The 15,909-nt window shown below is 51.2% G+C and overlaps 1 protein-coding gene across 3 annotated transcripts in view; it reads right to left on the bottom strand.

Annotated features, from left to right (window-relative positions):
* The window catches only part of LOC133360779 (S phase cyclin A-associated protein in the endoplasmic reticulum-like), a 34,103-nt gene extending 18,447 nt beyond the window's left edge, over window positions 1-15,656 (bottom strand). For 2 of the 3 annotated variants that reach the window (XM_061579648.1, XM_061579649.1), the window contains exons 1-2: window positions 15,503-15,656; window positions 14,727-14,829 (exon numbers count right to left, since the gene is read on the bottom strand). The gene's annotated coding sequence lies outside the window, so the exon portion shown is untranslated. Of the gene's footprint in view, window positions 1-7,893; window positions 7,991-14,726; window positions 14,830-15,502 lie in introns of all 3 variants that reach the window. The other variant, XM_061579650.1, reaches the window with a different exon arrangement.
* Window positions 15,657-15,909: the final 253 nt, after the last annotated feature.

Here is a 15,909-nt window from a genome sequence, read left to right as displayed (position 1 = left end):
AGTGAGAAAAGATAAAATATTAAAACTGAAAAACACATTAACAACTCAGCAAAATACTTTTGTGAAGCAGAAGCAGCTAAATGTCATCACTGCGAGCAAGTTTTCAAGTTGCCAAGCTAATAGCGTGCACTGGCAGACCATTCGTGGAGGGAGAATTTGTTAAAGAATGCTTTCTTTCTGTTGCCAAAGAGATGTGTCCAGAGAAGGTCGATTTATTTAGTACAGTGAGTCTTTCAGGACCTACAATTACACGGAGGATTGAAGAAATGGGAGACAATTTACATCAGCATTTGCAAAACTCCACAAAAAAACTTTCCTATTTTTCGTTGGCACTCGACGAAAGCAATGATGTTCGTGATTCTGCACAACTTCTAATTTTTATTCGTGGGACGAATGACGATTTCTAAGTCACAGAAGAGCTTGCTGCACTGCAAAGCATCAAAAGAACAACTACAGGAGAGGATATCTATGAAAAGGTTTGCCAAACTGTGAATGGTTTGGAGCTGAACTGGGCTAAACTAGCCAGTGTGACAACTGATGGTGCTCCTAGCATGGTGGGGTCTAAGAAAGGAGTAATTGCTCGCATTAACCAAGAGATGGACAAACATAACCATTCTCATCCAATAGCCATACACTGCCTCATCCACCAACAAGCGCTGTGTAGTAAATCACTGAAGTGGGACTGTTATGAAAATTGTGGTATCTTGTGTTAACTTCATTAGAGCTCATGCACAAAACCACAGACAATTTCAGGAATTTCTGTCTGAGCTAAATGTTGACTATGAAGATGTTCTGTACCACACAGAAGTCCGTTGGCTGAGTCGAGGGAGAGTTATGAAACGTTTCTATGACTTACTTCCACAGATTACAGCTTTTCTGCTTTCAAAAAACAAAGAAGTACCAGAGCTCAATGATGCAGAATGGAAATGGCACCTTGCCTTTCTGACAGATGTAACAGAACTACTCAACAGTTTCAATGTGCAACTTCAAGGAAAGGGGAAGCTCATCTGTGATATGCAATCACATGTCAAAGCATTTGAAGTAAAATTAGGCCTCCTCATCAAACAAGTGAAGGAGGAAAACTTCTGCCATCTCCCCACAACTCAAAATCTGTTAGCAGAAAAACCATTGGTTGCATTCCCAAACAAAACATGTGTGGATTTATTGGAAAAATTGCAAAAGGAGTTCCAATTTAGATTTAAAGAGCTTCATCTCCATGAACAGGACATACAGCTTTTCCGTAACCCATTTTCTATTGACATTGAAAATGTGGATACAATTTACCAAATGGAACTGGCTGAACTGCAGAATTGTGACTCTCTGAAAGACGCATTCAAGTCAAGCAGCCTTCATAATTTCTATGCATCTCTACCCTCTGAGACATATCCTCATCGCAGGAACCATGCACTCAAAATGGCAACCATCTTTGGCAGCACTTATGTCTGTGAACAGACTTGTACCAGAATGAAACATTTGAAATCTCCAACCAGATCTAGACTAACGGATACACATCTTGCATCACTTGTTACGACTAGCAGTGACAAATATGGAACCGGACATTGACCATCTCATTAGCCAAAAGCAGGCCCATAGTTCCCATTGAAATACTGGAAAGTTTGTTGATTTAACTTTACTTGTTCTTCATTTTAAATATTGTATTTGTTCCCGTTTTGTTTCTTCACTTCAAAATAAGATATATGCAGTGTGCATAGGAATTTGTTCATAGTTTTTTTTTAACTATAGTCCGGCCCTCCAACGGTCTGAGGGACAGTGAACTGGCCCCCTGTTTAAAAAGTTTGAGGACCCCTGGCCTAGAGGATACGTCCTCACACTTGGTGTGCCCTCACACTATACTTTGCTATCGGGAATTCCTCCGCTAAGGGACCTAGGGGAGCCTATGCTCACCCGACCTTGCCAGGGTAACGGGTGCCGCCACTGGGCCATTCAGACCTGGCCCTGATAAGGGCCGGGGGTCGGAAGTGCCAGGGCGCTATCTAGATGTCTTCGGGTCTTGAGGTGAGTGCGGACTGACTCACGCTGGGAGAACTGCCCTTTTTATACTCCTCTCTCCCAACAGCCTTCTCTCGAGAGGGTCTGGGTCTGACCGTTGGCCCTCCAGCCCCCTCCCTCAACGGTTATTGTAGTCTTGGGTCGTACACCCGTCACTCAACAGCCCCGTTGGCTGTTCTGCGCCCCCTACACACTGAGGGCGCCACTAGAGGTACATGACCCATAAAATACGGCTACGCTGGTAAGTATACATGTTGCGCGTAACAATGCCGCTACACAGGTATACAGAAATAAATCCGCGTATACTCAAACGTCCCAGTTGCCAAATTCACGATTTTACGGTTGGCCAGGGATTGTTGCAATCACTCGTGGTTGTTTTTTTCGATACGTATTTGGTTTTCAGAAAGCACCATTTACGCTGAGCATCTCAGAGCACTTGGCATGCAATGACTTTCACCACATCTTTTGTCGAGTAGCTGATTGGGCACAATACGAGCCAGAAGTTAGCCTACAAACGGGCGTCAGCCTGCCAGTATAAAGCAATGATTGCTGCGGCTGCAGCTGTGTAACCACAGTTTATTAATTTGCGAGTAACTTGGCGAATTTGGGCTGTGACGCGGGACCACAATCGCTGACTAATTTCCAGTGACATCATGGGGTCTCCAACCCGCGCCGTGAATGAAGTAGATAGTGCAGAGTATTTTACAGTTAATAATACAAATCCTAGAATTATCCAGGACAGCCACCAGATTACAACCGCTGAAATTCGTGCGAATGGCCTGAGGTCGAACCGTGCCATTAATGCTGCTTGTGCCTAATACGTGGGGAACGGTAGCGTAGTGGTCACTGCACGACCCAAGTTCCATTTCCACTGACTATCAACGTCAGTTACGATTTTCTAAACCAGTTCTGGGTCTCCCCAAGATTGGCGCAGCCTGAAACGAGTACCTAATGTGGTGATTGCTAATAGCAATTTCTGCAAAAATCTGTTAAGGCTTCATGGGGGACCTTTGTCTTTGTCTGCCTCGTGTGTAGGTCCTGGTGTGCCTCCTGGGTTTGCGTGGGATACTGCTCCCTGCAAGGATCAATACTTTGGTGAGTTGCAGCGGAGGGTGATAGCTGATCATGTTTGTGTCCTTAGGACCATCTGCCACTCGAAAAGCCAAAACAAATTGAATGGCCACATGCACAAGCTTTGAAACGACACACCAATTATGGTCGTTTAAACTCAACCACTGGGACACGTTGAAGAGAAATCCTCACAACAACCAAATTTGCCAACGAGATAATGACGCTTCGCTCGACACTGCATCAAACATTCAGAAGACGAGATCATAAGTCAGAACAAATCCAGGAAGCCGCCATCAAACGCTTATACAACACGTCATGACCATTTGTTTTGTTTGGCTGCGTAGGATGGTGGAGGGTATTACGATACAAAATTGGACAGATCTTGGCCCGACGAAAAAAATATTAATAGATCATGAATTATTTCCGACCAACCATGCCTTATATATAATGCACCATTGTGATTCACGTTGGTTGTCGGGGCTATAGGTTTCAAGCGGTAAATATGAATTGTGAATTAAAATTAAAGTTAATAAAACCTATGTATTGATCCTATAGGGTTTAACATAATAGTTAATACAAATGTAGCGTATTTAGTATGTGCATTCTTCTGTAAGTTTACAGCTATATATGTACGTTTAGTTTATTTCGCACCATACAAAACCAACAGTGCTAATCGGAGGTTTGGGAAATCACAGACGAAGCCCGAAGTAATTGCACGTCAGGGTTAATGTCGCCATGTCTCGTCCCAATTAAGTCATTGGCAGTGTAAATGTTCTAATTCGGACCATGACGTTGGCACACAACGGTCTACTCCTTTGGAATGATGTTACGGGGGTATTTAACTGGCACTTGCAAATCAACGGCTCAATTTCACAGGTAAAAATTAATACCGCAGTCAAAACCCAGGATGGTGTGGCGGATCCCAACCCCACGCTGAGTCATCATGCTAAATTTTTTGCATTTCTGCACTGGCGGCTGTGCGAGGCCGACGTGGTTTGTGACAGTGTTCCTCCTGTATCTCGTCATTCCCACAGACGGCTCGGGGATGCCTTGGAATGAGAGAATATTCTCAGGGAGCTACCCGCTCCACGAGGCGATCGCCACTCACGACCCCACCTTGGTAGACTTCGTCTCTAGCTGCCTATGGTAAGAACCCCCCCTGCTCTTGTCACTCTCCTCCAAGAGACACCCATAGAGTCACGAAGATTTACATAGAGATCCATAGTCACAACAATAACAACAACAACCGCCATTCGCCACTAAGTGGCGGTGACATCACCACGACGCTTGTGCCAGGCCATGTGCACCTTGAGGCCACGTGAAGTGTCGAACGCCCGCTGGCAGGAGGTCACGGGGCAGACCCAGGTGCCACGGGTCGACTGACTGAGATGACTGAGATGACTGGCTGATGCACCACCTGTGCCCCCTACTGTGCCAACTTGCTGTGCTTTAGCCACCCAGCGCTCCGCTCGTTGTTGTGAGCGTCGCTCCTCCGCGCTCCGTTGTTGCTGGAGGGCGACTGCCTCCAACTGCCCAGCAGCGTCCTTCACGAGCCTCCTCCACAGAGGCCGATCTTGACACCGCTGGTACCGGTCTTCAGCAAGTCCACTCAGCTCCACATCCTCCAGTCCTGCATCAGTCCATCTCTAATCCAGCCCATTTCTTGCCCTTTTAGCCCTCTAACTGGACAAACAGAAGCAGCTTGGGCATGCGGTGGTGGGGCATGAGGGCTACATGACCCAGCGAATGCAGCGTTGGCCTGCTGGAGGAGCTAATTGATGGGACTGTGTCCAGATCTTTCAAGGATTTGTGAGCCCCTCACACAATCCAGCCTGGTTAAACCAAGGATGGATTGTAGAGAGGCCAGCCTAAATGTTTCAAACCAGCGCAGATGTTCCATGACAGGGGTCCACATTTCACAAGTATAGACAGCCGATTAATATATAATGCTGCCTGACTGATTCAGAGTGAGACCTCTGCTGTCAAACCGGAGCTGATCATAAGCACACTGCCCAGATCTAGAAAACTCTCCACTTTCCACTCTCTACACTCCATTGTATATACACACTTGCACACACTTGCACACTTGTAGCCTACACAGAATATGAGGTCAAGTGCGCACCTATGAAGAACGGCACTGCACACAAGGGAGGTGGTGTGACCAGAGCCATGGCCGGCTGCCTTCGTCTCCCCCGTGCTGACGTTCACTACATGCCACACCAGGTTCTCGTATTCATCTGAATCTAAGTAAGTTGGTACATTTGTAAATGCGCAACTATTATAAGCCAGGTGATCACGAGAAGCGCACAGGAAGATGGGGAATCGGTTGTGATGTTTGCTGTTGCCATTCTTAACCGTGAGATTGACTCGAACTCGGCTCGCCAGGTCCGGAACGTGGTGCGCTATCCTCTATGTGAGCGCCAATGCCTCATCAGTTTTTTCTGTCGCAGTTGTTGCCCCTGCTGCTCGCACCCGTCGCCCTCATCATCGTCCTCCCCGTCGTCGTCGTTGCCGCACAGCGACCCGGCGTCCCGTCTGGCGGCCGCCCGCAGCGGACATCCCCATACTTCCAGACCCTCGCCGTGGCTGACTTACAGTGCCAGCGCCCCGAGCCGGCCTCCCTGAGCTCGCGGGAGGATCTCGACCACTGGTAAAATGGTCATGGCCAGCCCAAGTTCGAGTGCGCGGCCTCCCTTCTTACAGTTGGCCCAACTCCGAATTGGAGCTGGAGCAAACATCCCCAAGTCAGCAGCCTCTCACCACCGGTGTGACAGTTCAGAACTGGTTTCTACTGCATTGCACACAATACCTGCTTGACGACTCGATGTGTGATCACGGCTACGATGCACCACTCTGCTACTCCTTACGCAATCATCTGGCTCGATCACCTCTATCCAATCAGAGCGGTCTACATCAGCCGCTTGTACTGCCATCCACGCGCCCACCACTCGCTCTGCCTGTCGATTACCTTCAACCCAATGGCTTTGAATACACCACACAATCTCATTGACTCTGGGAGAGTAAGCAGGCCTGGGCTTAGTGCTTAGATGGGAGACTCCCTGGGAATACCGGGTGTTGTGGGCTTAGGCCACCAGATGACTAGTCGAAGGCGTGCATCGATGGATTCTTGATTCCATCTATCCGTATCATTGAGGTACATCCTTGTCATATGCATGGCGTTCTACTTGGTACCGTTTCTTCCCACATGCACCACTCCATTCAATTGGCCAAACATTCCAATTTAGCGGGAGCCTCCTGATAATGTCTTAAGACTCAGTAGGGCTCTCCTGGGTAAACAGAAGGCAGCTTTCACATTTTGTTATTATCGGTCACCCTTTAACCCTTGTCTCTACACACCAACCTGCAACATGTTCAGAACTCATCCAGCTGACTGTTCATCAACCCACCCTGGCCACCTGCTTCCCATCAGCTGTTCCCTCACTTGGCCATTCGTCCGAATGGAGGCAAGGGTTGATCACTGGGGAGACAGAGTGAGCCGGGCCTAGTTCTGGCCACCCACTCCGTGCTGGCCACTTCACCCCCTCATGTGCCGTCCCGGCCTTAGCAGATGTTCGCTCGCAACATTTGCCCCGGCGGTCTCTTGAGGCGATGGGAGGGATCTCTGTCCTCTTGAGTTGGTGACCGAGCAATTGTTTGAGTGACGCGGCTCTCTGCCCACATGTCGCCACCACAGAGCGCGGGTCGCATGGCCCAAGACTCGGGCGATCTCAGCCTCACGGTCGCGCACGGGGAGCCAGAAGGAAACCCCAATGAGGACGTGGAACGTATCGGCGACGTCCTCTTTGGAACAAATGCCCTCCACTTCCACTCCCATCACTTCTCAGTTTCCTCATTCCGAGTGTGGCAATATCTGACAACTCCTGTGTTTTCACTGTCCCCAATTAGACTGTCAAGAAACTGCCACTCCCCAAATGCAGGATACTGCAGCATGCGTCAAAAATAAAATCCATTCCAGTCATTCTCAGCACAACGGATGAAGGCCCTTCCCGTACGTCGCGTTAACAATGGGGGTCATTTGATAATATTTCACCACGCTGGTGAGTGCGAGTGCAAAATTATTCCCGGTGTAGCGATCCGGAGCGTTCCGACTGAAAGTAAACATTGAGCATCGCGATGGAGAGAAAGAGCAGTCTAATCACGGGAGAAGAAGGCGCGATGAAGGGACCACTCCTACCCCTTGTAGAAAGCCACCCTCCCTTATCACGCTTCTTGATACTTCTCCACTGTTCCAGGCGGCGTGGGCCAGGTCTTCACGAACCGGCTACCCTTATGCCGCCCCCTGCTGGCGTGGGGTGGCGACGCCTGCTCATCACCCAAATTCGGAGGCCTCATTCCCCGCCGTTCTGGCCTTAGTGACGGAATATGGAGGTGCTTCGGGATACAAATTAAATGTAACTAAATCGGACTTGATGCCCCAAATAAGTTCTCAAGAAATGAGTTTTCAATCTAGATGATTTAAAAGTGTATCGCTCCAGTGGCTTCCTAATATCGGAAGCGCATCTGAAAGCGTGTGATGTGCTGAGGCCAGAGCACAAATAATCATCCCCATGCAACATGGCCACCATGATGCAGTCCCCCATGCAACATGGCTACCATTAAGTCCCCCATACAACACTGCCAACATGAAGTCCCCCATGCAACTTGGCCACCTGGATATCACTCATGCATCATGGCCGCTATGAAATCTTCAATGCATCATGGCCACTTGTGACATCCACCATGCAACATGGCCATCGGGATGTTCCACCATTCACCATGGCCCTCTGTGACATCCCTCATTCCTGTTCTTACCTTGCGGTGATTTGATGCAGATGGTGCCCTCTGAGGACAGCGCCCTCCACGTGGTACAAGATTCGCCCTTATTCCTCGCCTCTCCAGATTGGCTCATCTACACGCACACAAAGACAAAGGTCCACCACATAGGCTTTAGCAAGATGTGGGGGATAGTGCAAGCGGCAAGCACTGAGCCAGGATCTCTGAGATCCTGGGCTCCACATTCAGGAGGGTCCTGCTGAGATGTCAGTTCTCAGCGTTCGGATATTTGGCCAATGTTAGATGTCACACTTGGATTAACAATGAGACACGTGTGTATTTAAAGGACACACGCAGATTAATGGCATCCTTCAAACTGTTAAGAGAAGTAGGGCTGGGCCAGGACATGCCACGACCACGAGGAACAACGATGGCTGATGGTCAAGAACAATAACGGAGGTGCAGCCAAGTATCGGAACACGTCTGAGAGGACGGCTGCTAGAAAGATGGAGCGACAAAATCGGTGCTTGGTGGATTATTCCATCGCAGGATCGTGAGGGGTAGCAGGGTCTCAAGGAAGGAGGCCTTTATCCAGTAGTGGATAGATAAAAGTACGTTTAACACGTAGGCTTTCGCGACCAATGTTATTCATAATCAACGTTTTTGGGTTTAGATCGCGTTATTTATAAATGTGTCGTAACCCTCCACCACCCGACACGGCCAATCAGTAAAAAATGTGTCACGTTGACAAAGACAAATAGTTCACTGCTTTAGCCCACCGGTGTGTTGAAGCCACAACATTTACAATTTGAGTACGACGTTTCGCTGGTAATTGCAACCACCACGGCGCCTGTGCCAGGCCAGGTGCACTTTCAGGCCACGCGAAGTGTCGAAGGCTCGCTGACAAGACGTCACGGGACAGACCCAGGTTCCAAAGGTTGGCTGAGATGCTTGGTAGATACACCAGCTGTATGCCCAACTGTGCCAACTTGCCGAATTTTATCCGCCACTCGTTGTGAGCGTCACTCCTCTGCCCTCAGTTGTTGTTGGAGGCAGTCTGCCTCCAACTGTCCAGTAGCCTCCTTCACGAGCTTCCTCGTTAAGGATGTTATTTACACCGCTGGTACCAGTCTTTCACAAGTCCACTCAACTCAACATCCTCCCATACAGCATCAGTCCATATTTTCGACAGCCCATGTCGTGGCCGTTTAGCCCCCTTTATGCGGCCAAAAAGAAACCGCTTGGGTATGCGGGCTACAAGACCCAGCCAACGCAGCCTTGCCTGCCGGAGGAGCTTACTTGTGGGAATGTGTCCAGATCCTTCAAGGATTTGTGAGCTCCTCACACAATCCAGCTAGGTTAAACACAGGATGGATCGTTGGAACCACCACAGACACCACCACCAACACCACTAACACCATCAACATCACCACCAACAACACCAGTACCACCACCAACAAGAATATCACCATCATCAACACCGTCACCAGCACCACCAACAACACCAACAGCACCACCACCAACACCACCAACAACACCAACAGCACCACCATCAACACCAACAACACCACCATCAACACCACCATCAACACCACCAACAACACTACCACCAACACCACCACGAACATCAAAGATAAAGATCCCCCTTATAGCTGAAATAAACTGTTGGGGCAAGTGCTGTTAGCCAGCATCACCTATGAAGGCCGGAACAGCACACGAGGGCGTGGGTGGCCAACACCGCGCCCGGCCGCCTTTGTCTCCGAGTGGCGATATTTACACACCACACCAGGTACTCATTTGAGGCTGAGTCGACCTAGGGGAGGCCCAGGACCGGTTCATATAATCGTCACTGGTGTTGACCTTGAGCGGGAATCCAATTCTGGGTCACCGGGTTCATAGCGCAGCGCGTTAACCACTCCACACACACACAGACTCACACACGGATGCAAACACACACGGACTCACACAAACACAGACTCACACCACACACACAGACTCGCACCACCGCACCACCCACCCACAGCGAGGATCCACTCCTCATCTTCGCCAGAGTTTCTCCCCGCCTCTAACGGACCAACTGCCAGGGGGAAGCGCGTGGCTCGAGACGAAGGGGTGGTACCAGGTGACCACGCCCACCGAGACGTGGAGCCCTGAGCCCCCCCCATGCCCACCCCTGGCCCCGCCCCCTCTCCCCCTCCCCCCGCCGAGGCTGGGGCGAGTGGAGGCAGCGCTGTGCATTGTGGGTGGCGAGCGGCTGATTCGGATTCCCGCTCGCGGCCACCGTCGCTGCTGAAGCGGCGGCTCGCTGGCTGGTCCTCCTCTACATCGACTCAGCCCGAAGGCACGTGGTTACAATGCGTCACGAGCGGTGGACACCTCCTCACTGGCGTTGGGCGCCGATGACGTCAGACCGAGATAACGAGAGCCGGGTCGTGAGAGGGCGAATGTCTTGAGAGTTTAATGCTTTCGCGACCAATGTCGTCCATGATACAGGCCTTTTGGGATAGATCGCGTAAACATCTAAATATGTCGTTAACCCCGCCACCACCACCCGAGCGGGCGGGGCGCGAAGTCCGCCCCCTCCACCCGGCCCCCTCCTCGGCCGCGTCTCGCTGGGCCCCCCGGGCCCCCGCCGATCGGGGGGGGACCGCCCCCCCCGATCGGCGCCTGTCAGACACCGCCTAGGGGGTTATTGTGCATGCGCCCCCCATAACACGTGCGCCCCCCACAACACACGCCCCCCACAACACGTGCGCCCCCCACAACACGCGTGCCCCCCACAACACGCGCGCCCCCCACTACACGCGTGCCCCCCACAACACGTGCGCCCCCCACAACACGCGTGCCCCCCACAACAAGCCCGCCTGCACTCGCGAACCGCGCCGATCACGTAACACTTTCAATCTCCGCTCACAGCTGTCGGGATCTAATTAATGACTTTGCGCACTCACGCAACGTCCCCCACCCCCGGCCGGGCGTGGTGCTGACCACCCACCCCCTCGTGTGCCGTGCTGGCCTTCAGAGGTGCTCGCTAACAACACTTGCCCCAACAGTCTGTTAAGGCTATACGGGGGGGGGGGTCTTTGTCTTTGTGGATGAGTGAGTGTGATTGTGGAATTCTTCGGGTCTCAGCTCAATGGAGTTCACTCGGGGAATGAACTTTTTCGGATTCTGAAATAAACGTGTGCGTGTGTTTAGTGGGGTGCATGTGAGTGTTTAGTGGGGGTGCATGTGAGTGTTTAGTGGGGGTGCATGTGAGTGTTTAGTGGAGGTGTGCGTGAGTGTTTAGTGGAGGTGTGCGTGTGTTTAGTGGGGGTGCATGTGCGTGTTTAGTGGGGGTGCATGTGAGTGTTTAGTGGGGGTGCATGTGAGTGTTTAGTGGGGGTGCGTGTGAGTGTTTAGTGGGGGTGCGTGTGTTTAGTGGGGGTGCATGTGAGTGTTTAGTGGGGGTGCATGTGTGTTTAGTGGGGGTGCATGCGAGTGTTTAGTGGGGGTGGCGTGTGTGTGTTTAGTGGAGGTTCCATGTGAGTGTTTAGTGGAGGTGCATGTGAGTGTTTAGTGGAGGTTCCATGTGAGTGTTTAGTGGGGGTGCATGTGAGTGTTTATTGGGGGTGCATGTGAGTGTTTATTGGGGGTGTGTGTGTGTTTAGTGGGGGTGCATGTGAGTGTTTAGTGGGGGTACGTGCGTGTGTTTAGTGGGGGTGCATGCGTATGTTTAGTGGGGGTGCATGTGTGTTTAGTGGGGGTGCATGTGAGTGTTTAGTGGGGGTGCATGTGAGTGTTTAGTGGGGGTGAGTGTTTAATGGGGGTGCATGTGAGTGTTTAGTGGGGGTGCATGTGCGTGTTTAGTGGGGGCGCATGTGAGTGTTTAGTGGGGGTGCATGTGCGTGTTTAGTGGGGGTGCATGTGCGTGTTTAGTGGGGGTGCATGTGCGTGTTTAGTGGGGGTGCATGTGCGTGTTTAGTGGGGGTGCATGTGAGTGTTTAGTGGGGGTGCATGTGCGTGTTTAGTGGGGGTTAATGTGCGTGTTTAGTGGGGGTGCATGTGCGTGTTTAGTGGGGGTGCATGTGCGTGTTTAGTGGGGGTGCATGTGCGTGTTTAGTGGGGGTGCATGTGCGTGTTTAGTGGGGGTGCATGTGCGTGTTTAGTGGGGGTGCATGTGCGTGTTTAGTGGGGGTGCATGTGCGTGTTTAGTGGGGGTGCATGTGCGTGTTTAGTGGGGGTGCATGTGCGTGTTTAGTGGGGGTGCATGTGCGTGTTTAGTGGGGGTGCATGTGCGTATTTAGTGGAGGTTAATGTGCGTGTTTAGTGGGGGTGCGTGTGCGTGTTTAGTTGAGGTGCGTGTGCGTGTTTAGTGGGGGTGCGTGTTTAGTGGGGGTGCATGTGCGTGTTTAGTGGGGGTGCATGTGCGTGTTTAGTGGGGGTGCATGTGCGTGTTTAGTGGGGGTGCATGTGCGTGTTTAGTGGGGGTGCATGTGCGTGTTTAGTGGGGGTGCATGTGCGTGTTTAGTGGGGGTGCATGTGAGAGTTTAGTGGGGGTGCATGTGCGTATTTAGTGGAGGTTAATGTGCGTGTTTAGTGGGGGTGCATGTGCGTGTTTAGTGGAGGTGCGTGTGCGTGTTTAGTGGGGGTGCGTGTGCGTGTTTAGTGGAGGTGCGTGTGCGTGTTTAGTGGGGGTGCATGTGAGTGTTTAGTGGGGGTGCGTGTGCGTGTTTAGTGGGGGTGCGTGTGCGTGTTTAGTGGAGGTGCGTGTGCGTGTTTAGTGGGGGTGCGTGTGAGTGTTTAGTGGTGGTGCATGTGAGTGTGGAGGTGTGCAAGGAGAGAGCAGCGCCGGCCGAGTTTCTCCGCTACGGTTGCACCACAGGAACATTCTGTGGAAACTATTGCCAGTGATGATTGTTGACAACAATTGCTATGAAATCTTCGCAGTCGATCACAGCCTATGAGGTGTGGTCTTGGTCGTGAAGTCTGTTGCGCTGATGCTACCGACGGCAGTATCGTGCTCTTATTCTGCCCTCGGCTTCTTGTGGTGCTCACAAGGGGCCGGCATTCCACCCCACTCCCTTCCCAGCAACTCAACTACTCTCATTGCGAGGCCACTATTCGATTCCGGATCATATAATTTGTATGGTCTTGTTATCATTCGTATTGTTTCTCAATTCTCCGTTTAACGATGAAATGTAATAACTTATTAAGTTTTGTGTGCTCTGTTAGCTGTGGTCTCGAGTGGTAGGGGTGGCTCGCAAACCAACCTGCCGCACCGGTGTCACATTGACCAATCACCACCATGGGCCTAAATGTCAAATATATTGAACGATTGGAAATAATAACTTCTCACGCATGCAACTCGGCGCTTTTATCAGGTGCGTATCGCGTGGCGTGATTACCAATCGTGCAGTTAGGGTCGAAGCTAGTTTTGTTTTGTTTATTAAAGTTGGGGCCTGGTCCGGTCGGCCCAAGTGCGTGTCGAGTCCAGGCTCTGCTCGGTTCGGGGTACTGCTGGTGCCACCACGCTTGTGAAGCCGGCACTGGTGTCTCTCCGCAGCTCGAGCGAGCGCTACGAGGAGGAGATGACAGTGCGAGCCCGAGGCTCTAGTCAACTCCGGCAGGCGGCTGGTACAGAGGTACGAGCAGGAGAAGAGCCGTCTCGCCGACGGGCTGCTCCACCCACGCTTGCACGGATGGCCGGATGACGTCGCGGTCACCGAACGGCCAAACCACCAACCCGACGAACGACCCCCACCCGACCGCCAGCCCACGGGTACCCCCACCGAGTAAATGACCCAACACGCATCATCCTGACACACTGACCAAATAACTTACAGACCGATAATTCGCCACCCCATCCTATGACCCAATAAAATACTTTCGCAACAATATATATGAACCCGACACCCGACTTGCCCACCCTCTGACTCTATAAGACACCGAGGCCAATACAATACACCGACTTGGTGAAACTCTGACCCATCAATCGACCCATTTGACTTCGAGCCTATCCACCGGATCACCAGCTGACCTACTGATCCAATAAACACTCTAACCTGGTAACTTACTGTCAAAATACTGATCCACCAAATGACCCTATAACCTTGCCAGCTAGGCTCAGACTCACGACCAGCTGATCTAATAATCCAAAAACCCACTGTCCCACCAGGCTATCCCCGCTATGAAGGAGGGACCGGTATTATAAATTAATGTTGTGTTTTTGTTCCGCGTTTAGGCACCACTGCCATTACTTGGCCATAAACGTGTTTAAGCCCAGGACTGTCTGTGCACTCATCTTTCCCAAATGGAAGCTGCTCGTGGTGGAGGCAACATGTCACGTCTGGCAACGCAAAACTAGTTTAGCACCAATGGATTTGACTTAAACCACTCGTGCACAAGACCAGTTGAAAAATTATCCTGACATTTTTATAAATTAATACTCACCGTGAGGAGGGTAGTTCCTTAAACAGCATGCTCGAAGTGGTCGAGTGACACGGACGTATGTTCTCCTGTATGTGCATTCCACGAAGTTATGTTCTCCTGTAAACGAGGGCTACTCCTTGGAAAATGCGCACAACGCACGCTGCGCTCCCACGGTTTCATCTTTACATGTCACAGCGATCTGCAGGTTCTGCGCTTGTTTAGCTTGAGGCTGTAGTCATCGCCGCGATGCCGCAAGGGAGTCTGCTGAGTGAGCTCCTGCGCCCCGTTATCAATCAAAGTCCCCCATGCAACTTGGCCACCTGGATATCACTCATGCATCATGGCCACTATGAAATCTTCAATGAATCATGGCCACTGTGACATCCACCATGCAACATGGCCATCGTGATGTTCCACCATTTACCATGGCCCTCTGTGACATCCCTCATTCCTGTTCTTACCTTGCGGTGATTTGATGCAGATGGAGGCGGTGCCCTCTGAGGACAGCGCCCTCCACGTGGTACAAAATTCGCCCTCATTCCTCGCCTCTCCAGATTGGCTCATCTACACACACTCAAAGACAAAGGTCCACCACATAGGCTTTAGCAAGATGTGGGGGATAGTGCAAGCGGCGAGCACTGAGCCAGGATCTCTGAGATCCTGGGCTCCACATTTAGGAGGGTCCTGCTGAGATGTCAGTTCTCAGCGTTCGGATATTTGGCCAATGTCAGATGTCACACTTGGATTAACAATGAGACACGTGTGTATTTAAAGGACACACGCAGGTTAATGGCATCCTTCAAACTGTTAAGAGAAGTAGGGCTGGGCCAGGACATGCCACGGCCACGAGGAACAACGATGGCTGATGGTCAAGAACAATAACGGAGGTGCAGCCAAGTATCGGAACACGTCTGAGAGGACGGCTGCTAGAAAGATGGAGCGACAAAATCGGTGCTTGGTGGATTATTCCATCGCATGATCGTGAGGGGTAGCAGGGTCTCAAGGAAGGAGGCCTTCATCCAGTAGTGGATAGATAAAAGTACAGTAGATTATTAAAACGTAGAAAGGCAGGTACACAGAGAGGATCTTGGGGAGATACTCTGATAGATGCACACACACTCAGGCAGCCAAGCAGATGCACACTTAGGTGTATGGATAGGTGACAGGTAGCCACACGCGGAGTGGAGAGCACACATCCATTAATACTTCACCACACGAGTCGTAGAGCCACACGTACCTCCATGGTGGCCAATTGCAGAGCAGGGTGCACAGAACTAACAGCGTCTCTCGCGCAGTCCAGGTCTCTGTGTGCGAAGCAGGAGACGAAGCCGAGGATCACATAGAGTCGAGGGGGTGTGACGGCACCCACATCTCAACACGAGTCAAGTCACAATGCGGACTCACACCATGAACCCACATCATCAACACAGACTCACATCATCACCAATCACTCACAACACGAAACACAAAAACAACAACCGACATTCGCCACTTAGTAGCGATGATGTCACCACGGCGCCTTTGCCAGGCCAGGTGCACTTTCAGGCCACACGAAGTGTCGAAGGCTCGCTGACAAGACGTCACGAGACAGACCCAAGTTCCAAAGGTTGGCTGAGATGCTTGGTAGATACACCAGCTGTATGC

This window comes from Lethenteron reissneri, chromosome 69 (assembly GCF_015708825.2).
Source record: "Lethenteron reissneri isolate LAM-NWPU_2019-01 chromosome 69, ASM1570882v1, whole genome shotgun sequence".
In the NCBI taxonomy this organism is placed as follows: Eukaryota; Metazoa; Chordata; class Hyperoartia; order Petromyzontiformes; family Petromyzontidae; genus Lethenteron; species Lethenteron reissneri.
The sequence above is the reverse complement of the archived record's forward strand: the minus strand, read 5'-3'. Positions and strand labels throughout refer to the sequence as shown.